Consider the following 7732-nt stretch of genomic DNA (forward strand, 5'->3'; position numbering starts at 1 on the left):
TGATAATGCGAAGTGACAATCCTGAGTACATTTTTTTTCTGCGAATGCACGGGTCACGCACGGAGCCGTAGTTGTCCACCGGCGCCGCCGCCCGTAACCAGTGTCGAACGCAAAAAAAACTCACTTAATAAAAAAAAACTAATGACACAGTGGGATTCCAAACCGGGTCCACTGTGTGCCTGTCCAATATTCTACTACTCAGTCACGCCAGTGCTATTAACTCAGTAAATAAGAAAAAAACCAATTACACAATTGGATTCGAGCCCGAGTCGGCTGCGTACCAGCCCAGCAATCTACCGTTGAGACACGCCAGTGCTGGAACTCGTTTTTAAGCTGGCCTTAGACAGGCTCGATGTCGGGAAAGAAATTGCACTAATATGAGTAACCAAGCGTTTTAGAACATGAAAGGAAGAGCCAGGCATCACGAAATGCGCTTTGCGTACCGACTGGGTCGTCCGATGCTCCGACCCATTGTTCTCCTTGAGGGACACGGCGCTCATATGGTATGAAAACCATGAGGACGCCCTCACAACGTGGGAACGCTTCGTGTCCAAAATCAAGGAGTGTTTCGGGGACACCGTGGCAAAGAGGAAGCAAGCCGAACAAACGTTGCTGCAAAGAGCCCAGGTCCCAGGCGAAATGTGCACGATGCACATCGAGGCGATCCTGAAACTATGCAAGAGCGCAAACTCTTGCATGTTTGCTTGCTTGCTTGTTCCTTTATTTTGTGGCTCTCACCCACTAAGGGGGATTGGCCAAGAAGCCGGTGGTTAATGCAAGTATATACCTATAGATTTTCTAGATTAGGAAATATGATTACTGTGTTTTGACAGTGAAATTAATTTGGCGCAATGTCAGAAAAAAAAGAAAAAAAGGTGGAGGAGAAATAATGGAATTTGTTGAATATCTGTGGTGGAATCGTTATATGAAATTCTCCTGAAAGTTGAATCATTGCAGTGTATCAGATAAATAATAAGTGGTAGTGTGACTAGTAAAATTCGAGAGCTGATCGCTGACTCAGCAAGGTAATCGTCTTGTGTTATATATAAATTAGCAGAGAGCCCCGCAGATGTTCCTGTCGCTGTGTCCCAATGAAATGGCCCCAAAAAACAAAATATTGGGAGTATTAGGTGATATTCCTAATTTTCCGAATAAAATTTTGAAGCAGTTTTTTCTTTGATTTTTCAATCGGTGACATGTGATAAGAAAATGGTCAATATGTTCAGGTTCGTTACAGCTTGAGCACAGAGGGGATGGCACCAGACCAGACCTGTCTAAGTAGAAATTAAGAGGTGGTACACGGCAACGTAATTTTGTTACCAAGACTTCCAATATACGCGTGGGACACCATTTATTATTCCATGTGAAGTGCAGGTGCGAGAAATCTAGATTCCGTATCATGGTTTTTGATGAGTCTTGAAGAAGGGAAAGTTTTCTAAACCTCGCTGCTGTTACATAAGCTGTAGGAGGCATGATTGGCACAATCGAAAGATCAAGAGATGTTCGCGCAAGTTTGTCAGCCATCTCGTTTATAAATATACTACGATGGCCTGGCACCCATATCATTTGCACTAGACGAATGTTTGCTGGGATTAATGATTTAAATGTTTCTAGTACTGCTGATGTCGACGACGATGATAAGAATGAACACACGGAATACGAGTCAGTCACTATGGTTAATGCAAGTCAATACCTTTAGATTTTCTAGACAAGGGTAATATGATTACTGTGTTTTGACTGTGAAATTAATTTGGCGCAATGTAAAAAAGGGGGGGGGGAGAAATAATACAATTTCTTGAATATCTGAGGTGGAATCGTTACATGAAATTCTCCTGAAATTTAAATCATTGTAGTGTATCAGCTAAATAATAAGTGGTAGTGTGGTTAGTAAATTTCGAGAGCTGATCGCTGACTCAGCAAGGTAATATTCTTGTGTTATATATGAATTCGCAGAGAGCCCCACAGATGTTCCTGTCACTGTGTCCCAATGAAGTGGCCCCAAAAGAAAAAATATTTTGAGTATTAGGTGATATTCCTAGTTTTTTGAATAAAATTTCGAAGCCGTTTTTTCTTTGAATTTTGAAACGGTGACATGTGATAAGAAAATGGTCGATATGTTCAGGTTTGTTACAGCTTGAACACAGAGGGGATGGCGCCAGACCAGACCTGTTTAAGTAGAAATTATGAAGGGTTACAAGGCAACGTAATTTTGTTATCAAGACTTCCAGTTTACACGTGGGACACCATTTATTATTCCATGTGAAGTGCAGGTGCGAGAAATCCGGAATCGGTATCAGAATTTTTGATGAGTCTTCAAGAAGGGAAACTTTTCTCAACCTCGCTGCCTTTCAGAAGCTGTAGGAGGCATGATTGGCACAATCGGAAGATCAAGACATGTTCGCCAAGTGTGTCAGCCAAATCGTTTATAAATATAATACGATGGCCTGGCACCCATATATTCGCAGTTGACGAATGTTTTTGCTGGTATTAATGATTTACAAGTTACTAGTACTGCTGATACCAACGACGATGATAAAAATGAACACACGGAATACGAATCAGACACTATTACAGCTGTCGAATGAGTCGCAGGAAGTTAACGAATAGCTAGTATAACGGCCATGAATTCCGTTTCAAATATTGGTGTATAATCTGGGAGGCGTAATGAACATGACCAGTATGTGCGAGGAGGACAAAGTCGGCTTTACCTAGTAAATTCCTCTTCCTCTACTTTTGTCCCAAAACATGGCCTGGCTCATACCGTATCAATATGATGAAATTATTACTTTTATTATAAACTATTTTGTCACATGTACCGAATGTGCTATAATCAAGTTTACGATAAAATATTATGGTTTTTTGAATATACAGAAATAATTACAGTAGTGATCCTGGTGGTTCATTACAACTTATTTCCCACGTTTCATGTGAAATTTCAAAAGGGTATTCATGTACCCATAAATCTCGTCCTTGTGGTGTACTTTTCTAGTTTTTTTAATTGTCAACTTCTTAACAACTAATGTTCTTGGCAAGGTCAAAGTTTGACCGAGCAAGCAGTCACTTAATTGTCCTAGAACGTTGAATGCTTTCCGGAGAAACTCTTTATTAAGAGCCCATTGTGCAGACATCAGGTCAAGGACCCCTTCTTCACTGTTTGACACCCGGAACCTGAGTTCTTTGTCTACGAGGAACGAAAGGTTTCTTTTGTAAGAAAGATCAGCTCCATCGTAGAGTGTACATGGCACTGTTGTAGCACACCCTCCTTGCATGACAAAAAACAGCAAATTATTGTCTGGAAAGCACTACACAAACTTCAACGACCTTAGTTTCTGCAGAAAAGTTTGTGCACGATGTATCCTCCAAATATAAAGACTCATAACGTGCTCATTATATAACTAATTTTAAGGAAGTATGGTATAGGGTATTCTTTCCAAAATATCAAATTATCAATTTCGACACTGAAAAATACACTGTACTTCAATAATAATGCATTTGAACTGACCTCTTTCCCTACCATACCCTTTCAACTGCGGTGCACAAAAAGTACATGTGCGCGTTGTCCTGGTGCCTTTCTTTTGTAATTCAATCTTTTGTGCACCCAAGCAGTCCGTTCTTTTCCATATCACTAGGCAGGAATAATTGCTTTACTATAAATAACTAGCATGTTTGAGACAAATACGATTTCAAAAAAGTAATCAGCTTTTTAAGAAAAAGAAGTGTTTTCTATGGCTTCAGGGTCATGTACGGTGATTCGAAACATGATACAATGAAGCTATGTACAGTGACCTGTCTTTCTCAAAACTTTCAACATTGAAAATGATAAGCCCATTTGTCAGAGCATTAGCTCTAACGACACCCCAGGTTTTAAATTGTTATCGTATGGAATTTAGATTTTACACTAAACTTCTGCCCATTCTTAATAACTACACACGAGAGACACAGAGAGAAATATTTTAATTGGGAGCTGGAGAGCTTTGCCTGGTTTTCACCTGACAGGCTACTCCAATTTCCAGGTGATGACAGTGGTATATACAATAATAAACACACAATACATACAGTTACAAAGACGCATAACAGTCACATAACACGTAAAGTCTCTCACACGCACTACACAATTTACAACGTTCCGGTCAAGCGTTTCATCCGTAAGAACATTAGTAGCAAATTTGTAGAGTCTCACGCACTGGAGGTGTTCTGCCATGGGCCTAGAATGTTTTCAACTCCAAATTTGTGTCCTGTTGCATTTTTAAGCCAACCTTCAGAGACTTTCTCTGATGCGTATTTCGTACACTCACAGAGAACATGTTTGATGTTTTTAACTACGTTACATTGGGCACAACGTGCTGAGTGGGACAGTCCAATTTTGTTCCCGAAGTAGTTCGTATATGCTACGTTTAATCGGATGCAGTGTAAACGCGTTTCTTCTTGCCTGTTGAGATTTCGCGGCATTATGAAGTCACAAGATGGATCAATCTTGTACCGAAGCCCATACCTTTGGCTAGAGTCTGTCCAGAGGGATCGCTGGAGGTGCCAGGCGAGTGCCGACGCTAGCATTGCTGCATCTTGCCTCGAGAAAGGTATCTCGATGATTTCTGTTGAAGTGTCATGTCCAGCTTTGGCAGCGTCATCACCCCGGACGTTGCCTTGTATTCCGCAGAGGGCAGGTATCGACTGCAGAACAATGCGATGATGGAGGTCACAGGCTTTCTTGCATAGGCATTTGATGTCCATGAGGAGATGGTCCTGTGTGCATGGAGATCTCGACGACTGCAGCGCTGCTCTTGAGTCAGTGAAGATGACCCAAGACTCGGCTGTCTGGTCATTGGTGTAATTATTGGCAGCCCACTGTGCAGCCTGTTCGGTGGCTGTAGATGAGGTGCAGTGACTGAGAGTGGCAGAGATAGTGACATTTGCAGATGGAATCCAGACGCCTATGGCAGATGATGTAGACATAACAGAGCCGTCAGTGTAAATATGACGGAGAGCTCTGTATCAGTTTTCCGAATGCTCTAGAGTGAAGTGTCTGAGTGCTAGTTTGGGTGTGCGCCTTTTGTTCTTCAACCCAGGCATGGTTCTGCATGCATTGATGCTGTCTGATAATGTAGCGAGAGGAGGCTCCGCACAGGGCTACTGTCTGAAGCCAGAGAATGATCCGGCGCTCTGGTTGCATAACGCAAGTGGACTTGAAGAAACTCCTGCTACAGAAGAACAGGAGCTGAAAGGCGCCTACTTTTAGCAAGAGTTCTGATGCTTGATGTGTTCTTTGGTAGGCCAAGGCACACCCTCAGGGCTTGTGTCTGGACTCCAGTCAGTGAATGTATGTTCGTTCAAGAAATTCCATGCATCGCAGGAATGCTATAATGCAGAAGACGTTCGCAGAGAGTGATATACATTTGTAACATAGCATTAACGGTACAGCCACCAGCATTGACTGTTAGTAAGCAAAATATGCTCACGTATGACGCAACTTTTTTCTTTATTATCCGAACGTGGGGAGTCCACTTCATTAGCCGGTCGATTGTCACTCCCAGAAACTTATGATGTCACGTACCGAATGGGAGAATGAGCTAATTTTAATGTGTAGCGTGAGAATCAAGCCTCGTAAAAGCAATGGTGGCGCACTTTTCTGCTGACATCGTTAGACCTCGTTCGAGCAAGAATTTTTCGACGGAGTTGATAGCTTTCTGCAATATTGCTTGTAGAACGCGTCTGTTGCGACCGCTGCTTCATATACAAATGTCATCTGCGTAAAGTGAGATTTCTTTCGATTCTGGGATGCACTTCTCTTGTCCGATGAGAGAGATGTTCAATAAGGTCGGGCTGAGGACACCACCCTGGGAAATTTCTTGATGCACTGTGTGTGGAGTTGTGTCACCTTCTTTTGTGGACATGTAGACTATCCTGTCTCTAAGGTAGTCGAAGATCTAGCGCTACATATGACCTCCTACACCTAATGACTTCACGGCGTGTAGGATAGACTCATGAGTCACGTTATCAAACGCTCCTTTGATGTCGAGGAATAAACTGATAGTGATGTTGCCGGTTCCTTTGTTCACCTTTGCGCACTTTATGAGATTGATTACGTATTCAATGCTGCTCCGTCCTTTTCTAAATCCAGAAATTTGTTGGGGGTTATGAATTCTTGTTCATAAGCATCTACTCCAGGCGTATAGACACCATCTTCTCCATGAGCTTTCCTACACAGCTAAGAAAAGTAATGGGGCGATAGGAGTTGAGTTCCGTGAAAGATTTGCCTGTCTTTACAACTGGAATAACATGGGCTCGTTTCCAGAAAGGTTCAAGACGGCCACTCTCCCAGCTGGCATGGAATATGGCAAAGGACGCAGCTTTGCCTCGTCGCCTAAATGGGTTAAGTAATCGTGGCTGACGCAATCAGGCCCAGGAGAGGACGCCTTGTTCATCAGTGCCAAAGAACCAAGAAGTTCCATGATAGTAAAAGGTTCATCTACCTCAATGGTAAACAATGGAAGTCTATGATCGTTAAAGTGCATAGTGCCCCGCCGCGGTGGTCTAGTGGTTAAGGTACTCGGCTGTTGACCCGCAGGGCGCGGGTTCGAATCCCGGCTGCGGCAGCTGCATTTCCGATGGAGGCGGAAATGTTGTAGGCCCGTGTGCTCAGATTTGGGTGCACGTTAAAGAACCCCAGGTGCTCTAAATTTCCAGAGCCCTCCACTACGGCGTCTCTCATAATCATATAGTGGTTTTGGGACGTTAAACCCCACATATCAATCAATCAAATCAAAGTGCATATTGCAACATAATGACTTGAGCACAGCTCAAAAAAGCGTTTGATAGGAGTGAAGCTTGTCAGCAAAGCTGTTTTCTCGTTTTTGACGCATGGGCACAGTCTTAAGCATAAGTCTTTAGAACTTGGAAGGTCAACATACGGTGTTAACATGCATGCTGCCCTGTTAACACGTGATTGGGTAATTAGTTGTTTTGTGAAAAGATGTTACACATGTCAAAGCATAGATATTCACTTTCACTCACCGCACCAGTGAATTAGTAACTATAAAAACGGTCGTGTAAGTAGTAAAGTATTTTTTTACACGTGAGCATGCGGAGCAGTTGCAAATCAAGTATAAAATAAATCAACTTCGGATAAGTAGTGCTGTAGCATAACAAAAGATGCGCACAGCACTTGCTTTAGTTATTTTTATTGTGAAAATTACATCTATTATTTCGTGGTTAGAAAAGTACTTTTGATTGTTAGTGTAGTTTTGTATGGTGCATAAGCAACTGAGGCTATCATGCAAATTTGATCATACAAATTACTGAATTAGGTATACACAGCAGTTTAGTATGCCTCCAGTATTAAAACTATCTTGATAATTTACTTCTTGTACAAATAGACAGTTCACAGCTGCTGGCTCTCTGAGATTTTGTGCCAAAATCTCAAATACTGCTACAGTAAACATATATAATAAAAATAATTCTAGTGCCCCCAAAGAGGGCGACAGCATTACTCAATAACGGCCTCAAATATTTGTTAATCGGGTCGCTCATTTCTTTTCCTGAGATTGTTGTGGTAAGGATTCAGTGTGCTTCCCTTTTTACTGCTACAAGGCACTGTTACGTGCCGCCTCTGTTACTTGCCTCCGATTACTAACGATATAATGTCACTGCACAACTGAAATGGCAAGAGATAAACTGTGTTTTTCTGTGGAAGCTAGTTAACACAAGTTAACTCAAGTTTCATGCATTCTCAGGA

This window comes from Rhipicephalus microplus, chromosome 6 (assembly GCF_043290135.1).
Source record: "Rhipicephalus microplus isolate Deutch F79 chromosome 6, USDA_Rmic, whole genome shotgun sequence".
Classification (NCBI taxonomy): Eukaryota; Metazoa; Arthropoda; class Arachnida; order Ixodida; family Ixodidae; genus Rhipicephalus; species Rhipicephalus microplus.